Source organism: Rhipicephalus microplus, chromosome 2, assembly GCF_043290135.1.
Source record: "Rhipicephalus microplus isolate Deutch F79 chromosome 2, USDA_Rmic, whole genome shotgun sequence".
NCBI lineage: Eukaryota > Metazoa > Arthropoda > Arachnida > Ixodida > Ixodidae > Rhipicephalus > Rhipicephalus microplus.
In genome coordinates this window covers 157441813-157458428 of record NC_134701.1, presented here as the reverse complement: position 1 = coordinate 157458428, position 16616 = coordinate 157441813, and the positions used below count along the sequence as shown (strand labels likewise).

General features: G+C 45.7%; 1 protein-coding gene across 4 annotated transcripts in view; it reads right to left on the bottom strand.

The window, feature by feature from the left end:
- Positions 1–16616, bottom strand: part of LOC119170652 (CD151 antigen) — a 264301-nt gene that overhangs the window by 103365 nt on the left and 144320 nt on the right. The gene's annotated exons all lie outside the window — the stretch shown is intronic.

Here is a 16616-nt window from a genome sequence, read left to right as displayed (position 1 = left end):
AGAAACAGTCTTGCCACGTGAGAGAAAGGATGAAAAAACATTATATTTGACTCGATACAATTGGTGAAATACAGCGAAATACCTAAATAAATGAAACAACGAACTATACAGTGATCGCAACGTAAGAATTCGTGTAGTTCTACGTCCCAAAACCATGTATATAGAGAGACGCCGTATCGAAGAGCTCCGGAAATTTTGACCACCTGGGTTCTTTAACATTAACTTAAATCAATTTACGCGAGCCGCCATGATGTTGCTACCATGCAAACGCGGCCGCCGCAACCGGGATTCGATCCCGCGACCTCCGAGTTATCAGTTGAGCACAATGACCACTGGAGCACCTTGGTGGGTATCGCAAGGCTAAGAAAGCGCAATATAGGTGGAAACACTTAATCAGAAAGACTAAAGTTATTTGCTAATGAGTGCTTAAAGTTGGAAGGCTTAAGTTTCGTTACTGTTTGCTTATGATTTCGTTCCTCAATAGACATCATGGAAAAACAGTATATTTGTTCTTTTGATACACACCAATACGCATATGTGTAATATGTTACTCTCGATGACTTATTTTCGCTGCACGAAATTATTGTCGATGAGGGCAAAGCCGCAGTGCAGGTAATTTGCCGGCCTATAGCCTAGCTCGGCCTCGTCAACACCGCACTTCCGCAGCTCTCCTTCGGCACACAGAGCGCAAACCCGAACAACCGCAAGCACGCAAACGCAAACAGATCGTTCACTCTTGGAAAAAAAGGTTAGTATATTCACTAAGTACTTGCCCGTTACTTGTCACAGAATCCACTAACCAGCTAGTAAATGCAGCTTGTAAAAGTAACCCTAGTGAAAGGCACTACCTCGTTGGGCTCGTAACCAACACTAGCCCAAATACTAACGGGCTGGGTAAAAGCACTCGGTCGTTGGGTAGTTAAAATTACTGCCTATTTAGTGAGTGACTAGTGCTGACTCAAGTGGTTAGTTCATTACCAAGTTGTTAGTAACCCCCGAAAACAGAGACTTGCGCTTATTTTGTTAAATGTTCGTGTGCTTGATCATATCAGTATGATTCTATAACAAAAGTATAGGATAAAAAAACGGATTGACATGGCCCTCGCAAATAAATAATGGCTTTTAATTACGTCATATAACTATAGTGGAGTAAGTGCGCAGCACAGCAACATACTTATAGAGAATTGACATGATCATATGATGAAATCAGATTCACATATGTGAGATCATATGTGAATCTCATTTGCTCATATGGAGTCATATGAGCATATGATATGCTCATGTGAGTCGACATGACCTTATGATTCACATACTCACATAATTATATGCTCATATAAGTATGAGAATTATATGCTCATATAAGTATGAGAACACGCATGCAAATGCGTGCGCGTTCTCGTTTGAAGACTATATAAACCCCTGCTTTTGGACCGCACACCGCGTACTGGTTAGCAGTCACAAAATTTATGATAATCGCCGTTTTCTATGTGTCATCATGTCTCCTTCTATTTATGTGTGTTCCATTACGAAGCACGAAACTTCTATTCCAAGGTAGCCTATAAAATTAGAGCCGCTGTTGCCTGAATTTTGCTTACAATGTCCCTATTGCGGTGAAATGTACTGTGGCATCTACGACCAATCTGGCAACGTATACGTGGCTTAGTAGTTTCTTAGCTAAAACACTAAGAAAGCTTCCTTGGTTAGTAACGGCTAAAATTACTTGCTGTACTAGCTGGCAGCTTACGCCGCGAAGGTAGTAAGATGCTCCGGAAACTAGTAAACACGCGCGTTTAGTAACTGATCCCTAACTTTTTTTTTCTAAGACTTCATTTCCTTGCGTTCTCATCACAGACGCGCATGAGAAAGATGAAAAAAAAAATTCTACTGATTTTTCGTTCTTACTCCAAATCATGCAATAGCAGGCGATCGTCTACAGCTCTGGCGAGAGTGCTACCATCGCAAGCTACATCTCTGAAATACTAATTACGACATTCTATCGAGAGCAGCGTAACGAGAAAACGAGGCGATATGCTACACGGTGGCGGCGTTTCTTTTAAAGCTTTTTCTATTATTCCAACGTAACGTCCTAGAAGATATCAATCACGTTCTCTGTGAATGCAGGCCATACGCACCAGAGAGACAGTCTCTGCAGGCGTCCTCAAATTTATAACAGGACTCGAACTTAAAGTTGGCAGATATTCTAAACCAAATGCAAAGCAGCTCCAGTGCGTTACACGCTACAAAAGCGCTGTTGGAATTCTTGAGGGCCGCAAGCTTGAACGAAACATTGTAAATAGGGTAGTTAGCCTGTGTGGCTGTATGCGTTATGCATTTATCATTCTATATGTCATAATCATCTCCCAGCACACGGAGTAACTTGTCATGCGAAAAGCCAGACACACATCTCCAGCTCTTCATTAAAATATTTCTCTCTATCTCCTCCCATTATACAGCAACCTGGCCGCAATGTATAACATATTGTTTCGATTAACGGTGCTTCGTTCCTTAGTAAGAGAGCAATCAGGCGCTCCTCGAGAATGTTTCATGTAACAATCTAATCTTTTCATGCGTGAACAAAGGCACAATAGCAAAAAAAAACTTACAATACCAAAACATAGCACAAAAATACCCGGCAACACATCAACTCCGAAGCACAGAAACGAAACGAATAAATTTCCATTTGTGTGGTTTATCGTTCCGAAATCACGATGTCATTATGAGGCACGCTTTAGTGGAGGTCTCAGTAAATTTAGGCCATTTGGTACTCTTTAACGTGCACTGTTAACGTATACAGTATACACAGCCGGCGAACCCGCGACTTTCGGAGGAGCGGAAGAATTTAATAAATCAAAAAATTATAATTACAATGGCTTATCTGTCATTGGCCCCCTCAAGGCGCCTCCTTTCTCATGCCGCCCGAACCGTGAGAGGCTTTGGAAGGCATACTTCACCGAGTCGAACAGAACGGCCGAATTTCCCAGAAATATACGTCTTTCGAAGTGGCACCACCAGTTGATTGGTTGATTGATTTGTAGGGTTTAACGTCCCAAAACCACCATATGATTATGAGAGACGCCGTAGTGGAGGGCTCCGGAAATTTTGACCACCTGGGGTTCTTTAACGTGCACCCAAATCTGAGTACACTGGCCTACAACATTTCCGCCTCCATCGGAAATGCAGCCGCCGCAGCCGGGGAATCGAACCCGCGACATGCGGGTCAGCAGCCGAGTACCTTAGCCACTAGACCACAACGGCGGGGCGTGGCACCACCAGTTCAAGCATCGAATAGTGGATCTCTGTGATGTGAGATCTGCAGTGTTCCGGTGTGTGCCGTGGGAAAAGAGAACGACGAGGACGCTGGCGCTCGTGCAAGAGGACACCACCGTGGTGAGCTCGAAAGGCGGAGACGAAAAAGAAGAGCCGTGTGCGGAGAAGAGAAGGACGGGACAGACTGGGCTGAACGTTCGGCGGAGCCAAGTTACCGGGCCCGAGGGTCGACGCCTGGGACGCGGTCCACGTGTTAGTGCGAAGGGCTCAACGTGGTCACTGGCGTACCCTGTCTCCCACGCCCCTATTTACCAAGTCTCCAGGTTCCTCGGTAACTTCCGCAAGCCTTGGCCTCTTCAAGCCAGCCTGCACCCCTCGTCTCTGCGCCACGTCATCGCCTCGCCCAAAGTGCTCGACTCCTCAACGGGAGAGCCTGTGTCCGCCTAGAGACTCTGTGTATACTAGGAAGCTACGCTCGTCAGAGACTATGGTTCGTTCTTTTTGTTTCCTTTGTTTGCTTTGTGCGTACGCGTGCTCGTTTTTTTTTCTCTCCATGTTTTTCGTGAAGTTTAGTTCTAAACCTGCAAGCCTCCTCTCTATTTTCTCACGGACGTTGTCGTCACTGACGCAACGTACAACCAAACATTCCAAGAAGCCCATCACAGTGTCTCAGAGAGCACGAAAACAAGTCCCCTTGCCGAAACATCGGCTGAACCCTTCGATATACTTCGTTTGACTGCTTTCTATATCGTCACGGGGCTATACAGCCGCTTCGGTGCTCAAGAGGGCAAATCATTGAAGATGCACAACTTTTTGCCTTTCCCCGATGGTTTGGCCTGGCAACGAAGACTTCGATCTCCAATCTGTGCCCATGCTACTTGTGTAGTACACAATCACGGGAGAGGCGGATGCTGCTTGGTGTGGTACAATTGTATAAACGCTGCGGTATAGATGGAGGCAAGGCGGCGCGGCAGCAGACGTTTGGTTTGTTTTGACTAGACACGGGCGACGGAGGAGCGGAGTGCATTGCCCCTGGGAATTCATGGACAACACACAGCGAGGATCGAGCTGCCGGCGGGGAATCTCTCTTTAACGAAGCGGACGAATGGCGTAACCTCCCGCCGGCCATCTCGCTGCCCTGACACGTGCCTGGAAAGAAGGCAGCAGCTTAGCAGCCGGGATGACGGGGGTCAATTTCGATGCATATATACTTATACTACTACACACACATCGCACCCAAGGTTATCGCATGACAGACGGCGCCTATTTCCTTCGCACGGGTTAAATGCCCCTGCACGCCGACGATGACAAAAGCGATGGATGGATGATGACAGCGTTGTGCTCGCCTGCAATTTTCGCATACGTGGTGGGCGAAAGGCTGATACACCTACTCCAGTGAGTTTATCTAACTAAACTATACCATACCTCTATATGTTGCAGTATAAAAAGCCTTCTTGCACTGTCTGGTTCCAACCGCAAATACTATGACTATTCTTTAAATAAAGTTTACCTATATATTTCTCCACGCACACACATATATATAAGTGTTGTGTGTGAAGCTGCCCGTACATGTAATAAGATGGCGATTTCTATCACCGTAGGATGTGATACAAGACGGCGACAAAATAATCGTCCTGGACAGAGCAAACCCATACTTAATGAGTTGAATTGGCCATCAGATACATTCAGAAAATCTATTTTGTAGCAGGGTAGTTATATCGGACGGTGAATATACACGTTATCTACATGCGTGAATTCGCCTTGCTGCCGCGCCAGTGAGCGCTTGTTATCGTAACAATATATCACAGTATAGTCAAGCGGTTCCAAACCACTTAAGTAAAGGCACCAGATCGAAGTGCACGTGTATGGTCTCTGCGGTACAGTGTCCGCGCGTCTTTTAACGTACCAGAACCTAACTAACATGCGCACATGTAGGCAGGATTTTGCGCTGTAAGCTTTAAAACACAGCTATCAAACAGAATGGTAAGCTATACGTCAATTATTGGAGAGGAAATGGCCACTTCTTTGAGTGCACATATCCACTAATTACTTATAATGATGAAATAATTGTCGGGTAGACCAAGCTCGTTTTTCATAATCGTCTGATTTAGCAAGGCCCATTAATTCAAAGCAATCAGCCGCTTCGACGTGAAAATAACAGCGTCATTCTGTAACAGCCCCGCAATGCTTCCCCAAACTGCTTTCAACAGGCGACACGTAATTATGACGTATTGCGCAACACTCTATGGCACGGACAAGAGATCTTTAACTGTCTGCTGCAGGCCTTATGCTGCAGGCTATATATGCTGCAGGCACGGCAAAAGATGAAGCCCCCAAACAGTAAACAGGCATGCGCGAAGGGTGCACTACAGGCGCATGGATTCGCGAGTGTGTGTGCGTGTGTGTGTGTGTGTGCGTGTGCGTGTGCGTGTGTGTGTGTGTGTGTGTGTGTGTATGTGTGTGTGTGTATGTGTGTGCACTTATAGGTGCAACGTGAAGGCATATGTGCACGTATACACATCATTGCAAAGTCTGTCACGTCCAGCGCACAAAGCACAAAAGGTGCTCGCTTGAAGGTCGAAAACGTTCCGCGTGTCATATTATTACGCTTCGTGACGCAGATGTTGGGCCTCGTTTAGAAACAATGCCATATGTGCTCACGACGTTTCTGTAGATGCGAGAGCATGCGTTATCTGGCTTGTAGGTAAGTGAATGAGAAAGAAAGAAAGAAAGAAAGAAAGAAAGAAAGAAAGAAAGAAAGAAAGAAAGAAAGAAAGAAAGAAAGAAAGAAAGAAAGAAAGAAAGAAAGAAAGAAAGAAAGAAAGAAAGAAAGAAAGAAAGAAAGAAAGAAAGAAAGTGGTTTAAATTGCATTCTGATTATTATGAAGTCTCACTTCTGTCTCCTGCTCGACCAACGACGCATGCAGTCTCGCTTGGCACTCTAAATTAGGGGCTATAGAAGTTTAAAAACTCCCCACCCTTCCCACCACCACTCCCGCTTGCCGCAACATCCCGCTGTGTATCGAACGCACTGACGACAATACATTGACAATACAATTAGTCATATAAGATATCCAAATAATAAAGCTGTAATATAGCCCAGGCTTTATATCGTACGTTAGTTGAAGGTATACCCATACTTGACGTTAAAGGCTGCGTCTCAGGTGAAACGGTGGCGTTCGGTTTGCAAGTGATCATCGCATGCATGCCACCAGTATTCTCTCACGTGTTCTGAAGTGGAGTCCGCATTGCGTATGTTTGCTTTGTATAAGTTCCGGTTCGAGAATAAATAAATATAGTGTCAAGCTGATTTTATCAGTTGCTAAGAGTACAAGAAAAAATATACGTAAACGCCCTCACTCACTCCCTTGCTTCATTATATGCCAGTTTTCATCAAATTTGAGTTCAAAACACAAGAAACATCAAGACGCAGTATGTACATACCGCCCCACAACGATTCGAACGACTGATTCAGGTGCAGCTTCTTCCCTAGGGTGACTTAGCAGTGGAATTCGTTGCCAGATTCAGCTGTGAAAAGTAAATGTTTTGCTGAGTCTTTAGAAGCCACAAACTCTGTAGTGTATTTTGAATATATGTTAATATTGTGATGTAATGTGTAAATTAGGTGCCTTGTAATTATAGTATGGCACTTACTATGTGTTTTCATAAGTTCTGCAATATGTGTTTCAGCACTGATGCCTTAATTCTTTCCCTGTTTCAACAACGAACTAGCATTTACAATAGAATTAGTATATGTACTTTAGTACGTGCTGTTAAATGATATATGTTCCTGTACCGAAGATCCCTTTTTCTGTGTTTCTCTTATGCGCATTTTTGTTTAAGTATTCCTTCATTTCACTCCCTTCAAAAATGGCTGACAGCATCAATAAATAAAATGAATGAAACATTGCCGGCCTAAAGTTTCACATTGAGACCTTTGTGGGGCAATAGGGAGAGCAGTCACAACACAAGTGCAACCAGCACTATAATGTTTTTTTTTTTTATTTCTTGGATTTTCGGTAGCGTTAGCCTCAGACACTTCAATGGAGCCGTTATAGTACGTTTCACACACTCAAATCCAGCACGTAATAAACGAAAGTACGATCACCAAGGTATATGGTGCACCGATACGTTTAAACTAGTCTAAATAAGACTCAACGTTTGTTATGTCACATGAAAAACATTGATCTGTGCTCGTGATATGCTGGAATGATTTTGCGAACATTTACAGGCTAACGGCCTAATGGTGAAAAAGAGGAGGAAAGAAGCTCAGGCCTACATCCATGTTCTGCCCTTCCTTCGATTCACTGGCGGACAAACTGACAAGCTTGCGCTACACACACACACACACACACACACACACACACACACACACACACACACACACACACACACACACACACACACACACTAACACGCACGCACGCACGCACGCACACGCGCACACACGCACGCACACACACACACACACAAACACACACACACATACATACACACACACAACACACACACACACACACATACATACACACACACAAACACACACACACGCGCGCACGCCAGCAAGAGTTTTATATCCATCAAGTTACAATTGTACAAAACGGTGCGCTCGCTACACGGCCTCCGAGGCCAGACGTACCTAGCAGGCTCCTTCTGACCTCCCAATAAGCAAGCAAATGAATGCCTCTTAATTTCGCTGACTAAACCATGGTGGCCTCGAGTGCTGACGCCGGGGCGGCGTGTGCTAGCAGCAAGTGGTGACTGACGTTCACTCTTTCGGGGGAAGCCGTGAATGAAGATGCACGCAAGCTGCGCTGCATGAGGCCGCCACGTGCAGACTTAATCACCCGGAAATGCGGGCGGTCAGTGCGCGCGTCATCGCACAGCGGAAGCCGTAAGAGAGAGAGGGAGAGAAAGAGAGAGAGAGCTTCACTGAAGGCCCCAACTTCCCTAGAAGCACTACACCTTCCCCTCATCTCGCTCCCCTCCCATCAAACAAATGCAGTCAACCCGCGCGTGAAGAGTCAGTCAATCGCGATGCACGCCTTACTTCCAATCTTCCCAGGGCTTTGCATTATATGTCTCGGCAATTCTGTGCAGTGCTGTTCGAATAGTAGGTTCCAGCACCACGGTGCTTGATTGCTTCGAGTGATCCCCCGTCATATACGTTACTCATCTCTCTTTCCCTTTCTTTTTTCCCCTTTTATCGAGTTCTGGTTTTGTTCGTTTTATATATTTCACGTACATTTGCTGTCAAAAGTACGATGTGATTACGAGGCACGCCGCAGCAGAGGGATGTGGAAATTTCGACCATCTGGCGTTTTTTAACGCGCACCCACGTACATGGGCATCTGGCTTTTTGTCTCCATAGAAATGCGAGCCCCGCGACCGGTATCGATCCAACGACTTTTGGATAAGCAGCCGAGCACTGAAACCACTCTACCCCCGAAGCGGACGATATCAATACAAGTAAAAATAACAATCTACATTATGTAAAGAGTGTATAGGTGTTGATATGTCGCATTCTAAAAAAAAATAGTACGGGAGACATAGATCAGCAGTGATCCAGCATGCATAGTGGTTTTGGCATTTTTGTTGCATTCTTCTCTCGTGAAGATTCATTATGCAACTGAGTGTCATAAACGTCATAGTTGATGTCCCGCTACGGAGCCGTTCGTAAACAATTTTGTTTACGCGGACCTCTAAATTCTACATAACAAAAGGCACATTTTCCTTGAGTCGCATTTTACTTATTGTCCAGCCGGTAAACATAGGTCCACATATGGCGACGCGGCTATAATTTTGCAGGTGAGCTGGTCATATGCATCAAAGTACAAGCTCCTGCACCACTTTTTTGTTTGTGTTATGAGTCCATACATTATTAATCTAATTACCGTATTATATGACCGCGTATGAAAAAAAGAGATTCAGCTTAGGTAGTGCTGTGGTATGTCTCCTTCATCTTTTGTCCTGTCTGTGCTCTGTGTCATCGGCTGTTCATGGCCAGTGAGTCAACGCCTTCGCTAGTAACCAGCTCAGCGTCAGAATCGGCTATGGTCTACCCATGCTTATAATTGTAGCATTAGAAGTTTCTTTTTGCAACGGGGCCCTTGTCCAGCAAAACAAGTCGAGCAGCCGTGTCAGAGACGCCACGATCGTGCCATGCTGCACGGAATAAGTTTCAAGCCAGGCCGCGCGTATAGCGCGGTCTTCCCCACCCAAGAGCGCAGGATCAACCCGCCGCTGTGATGAACCATCAAATCAGTCTTCTGCGTAGCCGGGCCCTCTTAGATTCTATATGAGTGCCCACGCTATATCAGTCTTCACTTGCGGTCCACTTGCGCCTGCAGCTCCTGCACGATATAGCATTTGTGCTCGATCTGCCTGTCCATCTATAGCTGGGAGGGTATGCAGGAAGGCCCTGCGTCCCACTGACCACTCGACTGCCCTGTTCGTTAGAACTAAGCTATTTTTACCGTAGTATTTGTTTTGAATCGGTAGCAACCACTTTTCAAGCTTTGAGGAAATTATGAACCTGCAGTACCATTGAAATAATTATGGACGCTACTACTAAAGTAGTATTGTAATATTTACATATTATTATATTCTACATTTGAGAACCCAGAATCAACCTCATGATGCGCACAAACTGCTGCAAACTTACCAGCTGGAAGAAGAATATACCATTACGCACAACCCGTGTACTTTTGTTGTTATAATTTTAAGAATCTACAGACGTACAAACAGAAACTGAAATGTCCGTGATAATGTGTGTGCGTGTGCGTACGTTCTTACGTCGATACCACTCCTGTCACGTTGCCCTTTCTTTGTCATTGCGTAGCAACTGAAAGTCATGCATTTCGATCACTTGTTTCTTCTTAAAAGGGCTCAGCACCACTTTTTTGAGTTCTTATGTAATAGTCTCACTATAAACGCATGATGCATCACGAATTTATTGCCGCAAGAATGTTTGGAATCCGTCAAGTACGACCGGAGTTACGAGGATTGTTCGCACGATTCGAAAGCGTTGTGTCTTTTGTAACAGAGAGCGCTCGGAAAGATACGCAGCAAGGGTGAATGACGAAGGGGAAAGTAGATGGGTCCCTTCGCCAGCACGCGTCATGACCTTGAGCAACTTCAACGACGATACTTGAAAGCAAAAATTTTGGTGTGTCTTTTTTTGTGTCTGTCACACGATTCAAACACGCTGCTGAACACCCAACCACCTTGAACTGATACTTGTGAGTACTATCGATGAAGAAGCAAATATTACGCATACCAATGCGCAAAATTGATACGTAAATTTTAGGTGTTCTTTTTTTGCTATATAATAAATAATTCGTAATTCTAAAGACCCATGTTATGTTTTGTATACGCTCCGCTGAAAACTCGACGCTATGCACTAAAAAGCTTCCCGCCGACGATATGGTCCTGCCTATACGTCGGTAGGCGTCTACCTCGGCGCACCAGTAGTATACATGTGCACAGCCATTGGCCCTTTCTCGCAATAAAATACATTCATGTCCCCCAGATGATACTCCGTTGCCGACTATCATGCTATAGAGTATCACATGCGACCAAAACAGCTGACATGTCGTGGAGGTACGAACACCTTGCATGCCACCAATGACAATGCTGTAAAATGAAATCTGCTTAAACAAACCTTCATTGCATTTATGATGTCAGGATGGAAATGGCACCAGAACAGCATCACGGGTGGCCGCGGATGAGACCAAGACTCATGTAGTACGGCCGGTATAAGCTTATCGCCTTTCGGTGACATTTGCAGCGAAGCACGTAGACACGCGGCCATTTCTTCTTTTTTCTTCGAACGCACGGCTTACTTTCAGTTTGATCACGAGCAAGCGCTCAGGCCCGCCGCGGCATTGCGTGGCGGCCACGTTAACTATGCTGCTCACGATGCTCAAGCCAGCAAACGACCACCGACTTTGGGTATATGGCGCCGTAATTTGGGTATATTGCATCATTTGCGAAGAAGGAGCAATTTCGAGGTCGCTTTGAGAATTAATTGTGTATTCCAGGCCATGTGCTGGGCTATCATGCTTGGCTATAGCGCGTCCTCAAGAAACTCGAATGCCCACCGGCTCATAAAGGGGCCCTGCAACAAAAATGTCACAGGGCCCCTTTATGAGTGTAACACCGTTTCCCATTTTCCTATAGGGTTATGCCATCTCGTTCGAGATGGCAATAACGATTCGTGAGTGCACGGCAAATCACGTGAGTGTTCGCGCTTATGTACGTAGCTCGAGAAACGCGCACCTCCTCTCCTCTACTCGATCAGGCTACGCTATAGTCTGTAAGTATCGCCTTCGCATCGTGCCCTTGCAGTAGAAGCAGTTTCCCGGCATGTCGGCATCGCAGGAGACTTACATCTCGGCTGATCGCACGTGCCAGCACAACAACCCGATCGGTATACTCTATGTTGCGAGTTCCAAGCATCAGCAATACCGCAGCTGGAACCCCCTACGGCAAATGCAGAAGCCACCACATGCACCAGCACTATCGAAAGGGAAAGTTGTAAAAAATAGTGCTCTCCTCGGAGCTGTTCTGTTCGGGTAGGGCTTTTCGGGTGAGGTCGGGGTTCATATCAGATCGGCATCCCCATTTCAATAAGTTCTACAGCGCAACAAAGAAAAAAAAAGAACGAGCAGAATATAAGGAAAGTTACCGGAAACGGTAATGAACAAGTGAATAAATAAGCGTATGGGAAACAAAAACAATGAAAACTACATGGCAAAGAAGAACTCACTTCGCAACGAGCCAGACATTCTCAAGCATCTCCACATGCGGTATTCCGAGCAAACACACACATATCAAGACAAGTAACTCTCTCGTTAACAGGCCGCTGCAGCGTCGATCATCCCCGCTGGTTTTCCTTCCTGGCCAGCCGCTGCCACTTGTGGACTTGTGGAAGTGTCCCCCTCCCGAAAATCCACCGTTCACAGCGGTCAGGCTCCCGGGCCAAATGCACCCCGCGGAGTCATCGGCCATTCCCCTGTCCCCATTCCGTGGCATCCCGCGGGCTGCCTTTTCTGTTCTTCAGTCTACGTGAAGCCAGTGGACAATGACGTCACCGAAGGACAGGAGGGGGGCTTTCGTGCCGTGGGCTTTCTAATGAGACACAGAGCGTTGGCCGCGTATGTGTGCATAAGCTGCTGAGCGGCTTGCATGCAGCTATACGACCTCAAGCTGTTGCCGCCGTCCGTTAAGTACAGAGCCGCGCGTGACTCAGAAGGGTCACGCGAGAACACGGGCTGAATATTAGTGACCAGCATGCCAGTCAGGCGGTCAAGTTGGCGACAACAACTACACCCATCGTGGAATATGTGGACGAAAGCATCTCATGCGTAGAGTTTGCATGTGCTCCGGGTGCGTTAAAGCACTGAAAAACTGAAAATGGGACGTTTTTATTTTTTTAACAGTGAAGCTGTCCATGGTCGAGGTTTTCATGTCCGGAGATAGTAATGAATCGTAGATCGCAGTGAGATTTACCAAGAGGAAGTGGGTAAATTCCACTACAGCTATTCGCTACTCCGACTCTCAGTATTCTCACAACTCGCCACTATACTGCACTCGCCACTCCTCCCAGTTGATTCGCCCACATCGTGCCACGTACTTCCCGTTTCCTTCCACCTTCGTACCACTTCGTCCTAGCCATTACTTCACGGTTTGTTCAATCCGTTTTATTCCGCTTCATTCAACCCCACTAAATGGCACCGGGTTCTTTGTTTTATATAGGTGTTTCATATAAGAGTTTCATATCTGCCCTGCGGACCTGGCTAGAATGTTTTGCGAAAACTTTCGCAAAAAATGCAAATAGCGCGAAATGTTATGCAGTGCGATCACTACAAACCCATACGGACACACATTTTTCTTCTTGTGTATTGCCGATGCACCAAACGTCCTGCGTGCTAGAAAAGAAATGTCACATGCTCTCGTTGTACAAAAATAAACCTACGGCTCACGACAGCCTCATATCTGAAAATATATAGGTATAACTGGAACCTGAATCTGTTTGGGCTTCCTTTGCCATAGTTACGCGGAAAGGTTGCAATCATGTTTGAAGCAGGGCCTCATTCATGAAAAACGATCTAAATGAACGAAGCCGCGGCGTTTTACTGAGTTCGGTTTGCAGTAAAAATCGTATTGACAACTGTAGGCATAATAAGAAAGTGCTCGAAAGGGTTCTTGTCTCCGACCGCACAACCTCTCCAGCATCTATTTTTGCGCGTGCTAAAATGTCCGAAAAGAAATGTGCAAACAAACTCTTACAGTGCATGGCATAGCAGACAGGTCTACTGCTTACACAGTTGAATATTTACCTTCGCTTCAAGCGTTCGGAACAATATGTGTACTCAGGCGCCCAGCCAGGCGCGCGACTCGAGCCCAACGTCCAAACCATATTAGCCATCTCCCCGAAGGGTTTGCATAGACGGGGCTCTGAGCAAACAGGCTTTGCTCAGAGTCCCGTCTATGCAAAGCGCACAAGCTATGCGGCTTGTTAGTTGCAAGTCGCTTACTTACACCAAAGATAGCCAAAGCGAACTTTCTTTAGATACCTATTCTGCTGTCGGAGAAGTTTATTATTGTTGAAACCATGACGTGGCGACGTTTGGCTCAGAGAACCAGTTATGCATGACTCACGCTTCGTGCATTCTTGTCAAAACCCATATATAATGCAACCAAATGCCCTGTACAATGTCCAGATATTCAAACGAGGGGGCGCCTCTATCATAAGTCGCATACCAGCAACATCTGTCTCCGCTCTTGTTATTTCACCATTGCTTGAGATAAATGCATTCGGGCTATCACGAGGCATGTCCATGGCTGTGAGAAAAACAAAACCAGCGAGAGGCGTTGTACATCACATATCCACACTATATATAGTGAGACAAAACACCGCGCGTGGTACATTTTTACAAACTGGCGTAGTACATTTTTAAGCTAGACTCGCCTGCACCATCCGTGTGCATGCTATTTCATTCAGCAAGGATGTCAGCAGCCCTTGAGACTCCGTGGGCGCACGTGAAAGATACCCTATTATGCAATACTGTTTTCACAAATTAGTGCTAGAACGAAGCACTGATAATTTCCTCAGGAGAAGCTGTGGCATTGAATACAATGTGGCAGAGGCGTGGTTTTAGTTACCCACTTACTGTTAAGGAGAAGTATTTATAGTTGGCCGCATCAGGCGCAAATATTGACCGTCCCGCGCCCCGAGGCGTCGGCGACAAAGCGAGTGGTGCATGCTTTCATCACGTGACGACGACATCTTAACGTCACATGTCGCCAAACCTTTATTTGGGAGATTACTTCACGATGACACCACATTGTGACGTCATACGATGACGTGACCTCATGACATTGTCGTTGGGGACAAACGGAGGCCGATCGCGGTGACAGCAGCAGAACCAAACGAGGCGCAGAAAGATTCGATTTAGTTCAGCGCACGCAACGCCTAAAGTGCCAACCACTGGCACGCGTATGCTTGCGCCTACGCGTCAAAAGCGTCTAGTCGCGCCTGTGGAGGAAAAGGGCGTGCAACTACTGGCACGCGTCGACCACGTTGACGCCCACGCGTCCAAGGCCGATGCGCAATGTTGCTTGATCTTTTGGCTTGGAACTGTCCAAGTTCAGCACAGAACGGCACGTTCTCAACTGGAGCGGGAATGTATGTTTCAGAGGATATGAGAACACGTTAACAAGTTGATAGTGCTTCAACCACCACAGTTTAGACTATTTTAGAGGTAATTGACATTTCAGTGCCCAAAGTAACTACAGTGGTAGCACCAGAAATCAACATCGGTGCGTGTGCCGCTCCCGCGAATGAACATTCGCGTCTAGCATACTGTACGGCTATCATAGGCGTGTGCAGGGCTCTCCTTAAGGGGGGGGGGGGGGGGGGGCAAAAGTTTGTCCCAGTGCCCCTCCCCAGGGCTGACTTAGCACCCCCTCCCTATTATGTTAATATATGGAATTGACATTGAGCTCCCCCCCCCCCTCCTCTCTGCGGTGAATGAGGCGTGGCTGCCTTCCTGATCAGGTTTACAAACCACCGGGTTTCTATACCTGCACTACCAAAGTTACTAACAATATCTTGTATATGCTGGTACCTTCAGTATATTTACACAACATATTTTATATCAGTCAACTTAATAATCACGCCTGCAACTTCATGATCTGAGAGATTTAAGTCAGTCATAAGACTACAATTGAGGCCAGAGTAGCAGGCTTTCGGTTGATGTGTGTGTTCGAAATATCCTCTAATGCAACAAAGCACACCCGGTTCTTATTGACACAAGAGATATTGGTCATAAGATAGGAACCAAATACTGCGTAGAATGCCTTCGGGCATTTTCCAAAGCTGAAATCTGCTCTAATGCAACTAACTGTGCCTGACACTTCATGATGTGACAGATATTGGTCAGAATATTTCAACTGAACCTTGCACTGGAAGACTTCTGGACGTTGTCTTTAGTCAAAGTATTCTCTAAAACGACAGATGACACCCAACTGTTCATGAAGTGACAGATATCGGTCATAATATTATAACTGAAACCTCAATACAAGACTTCTGGACATTGTCTTTAGTCAAAGTATTCTCTAGAACGACAGACGACACCCAACTGTTCATGAAATGACAGATATCGGTCATAATATTATAACTGAAACCTTAATACAAGACTTCTGGACGTTGTCTTTAGTCAAAGTATTCTCTAAAACGACAAACGACACCCAATTGTTCATGAAGTCACAGATATCGGTCATAATTATAGAACTGAAACCTGTAAGGAAGACTTCTGAATGTTATCTTTAGTCAAAGTATTCTCTAAAACGACAAACGACACCGAACTGTTCATGAAGTCACAGATATCAGTCATAATATTGGAACGGAACCCTGTATGGAAGACTTCTGCACGTTCTCTTTAGTCAAATTATTCTCCAAAATGACAAACCGCACCCAACTGTTCATAAAGTCAATGTTATCAGTCATAATATTGGAAGTGAACCCTGTATAGAAGGCTTTTGAACGTTGTCTGCAGCCGAAATGGCCTACAGCCAAAATGAACGTTGTCTGCAGCCGAAACAACGCACACCCTACTCTTCATGATGTGACGGATTTAGGTCATGAGGCTGTAATTGTGCCCTGTTCAGAGGGCTTTGAATGATAAGCGTATTGGAAATATCCTGTCATGCAAGAAACCGCATCTGGCTCTTAATGATACAACAGATACTGCCATAAGAATGGAACCAAGCACTACGTAGAATGCCTCTGGGCATTTTTTGTAGTCAAAATATGCTCTAATGCAACTAACTGTACTTGAAGT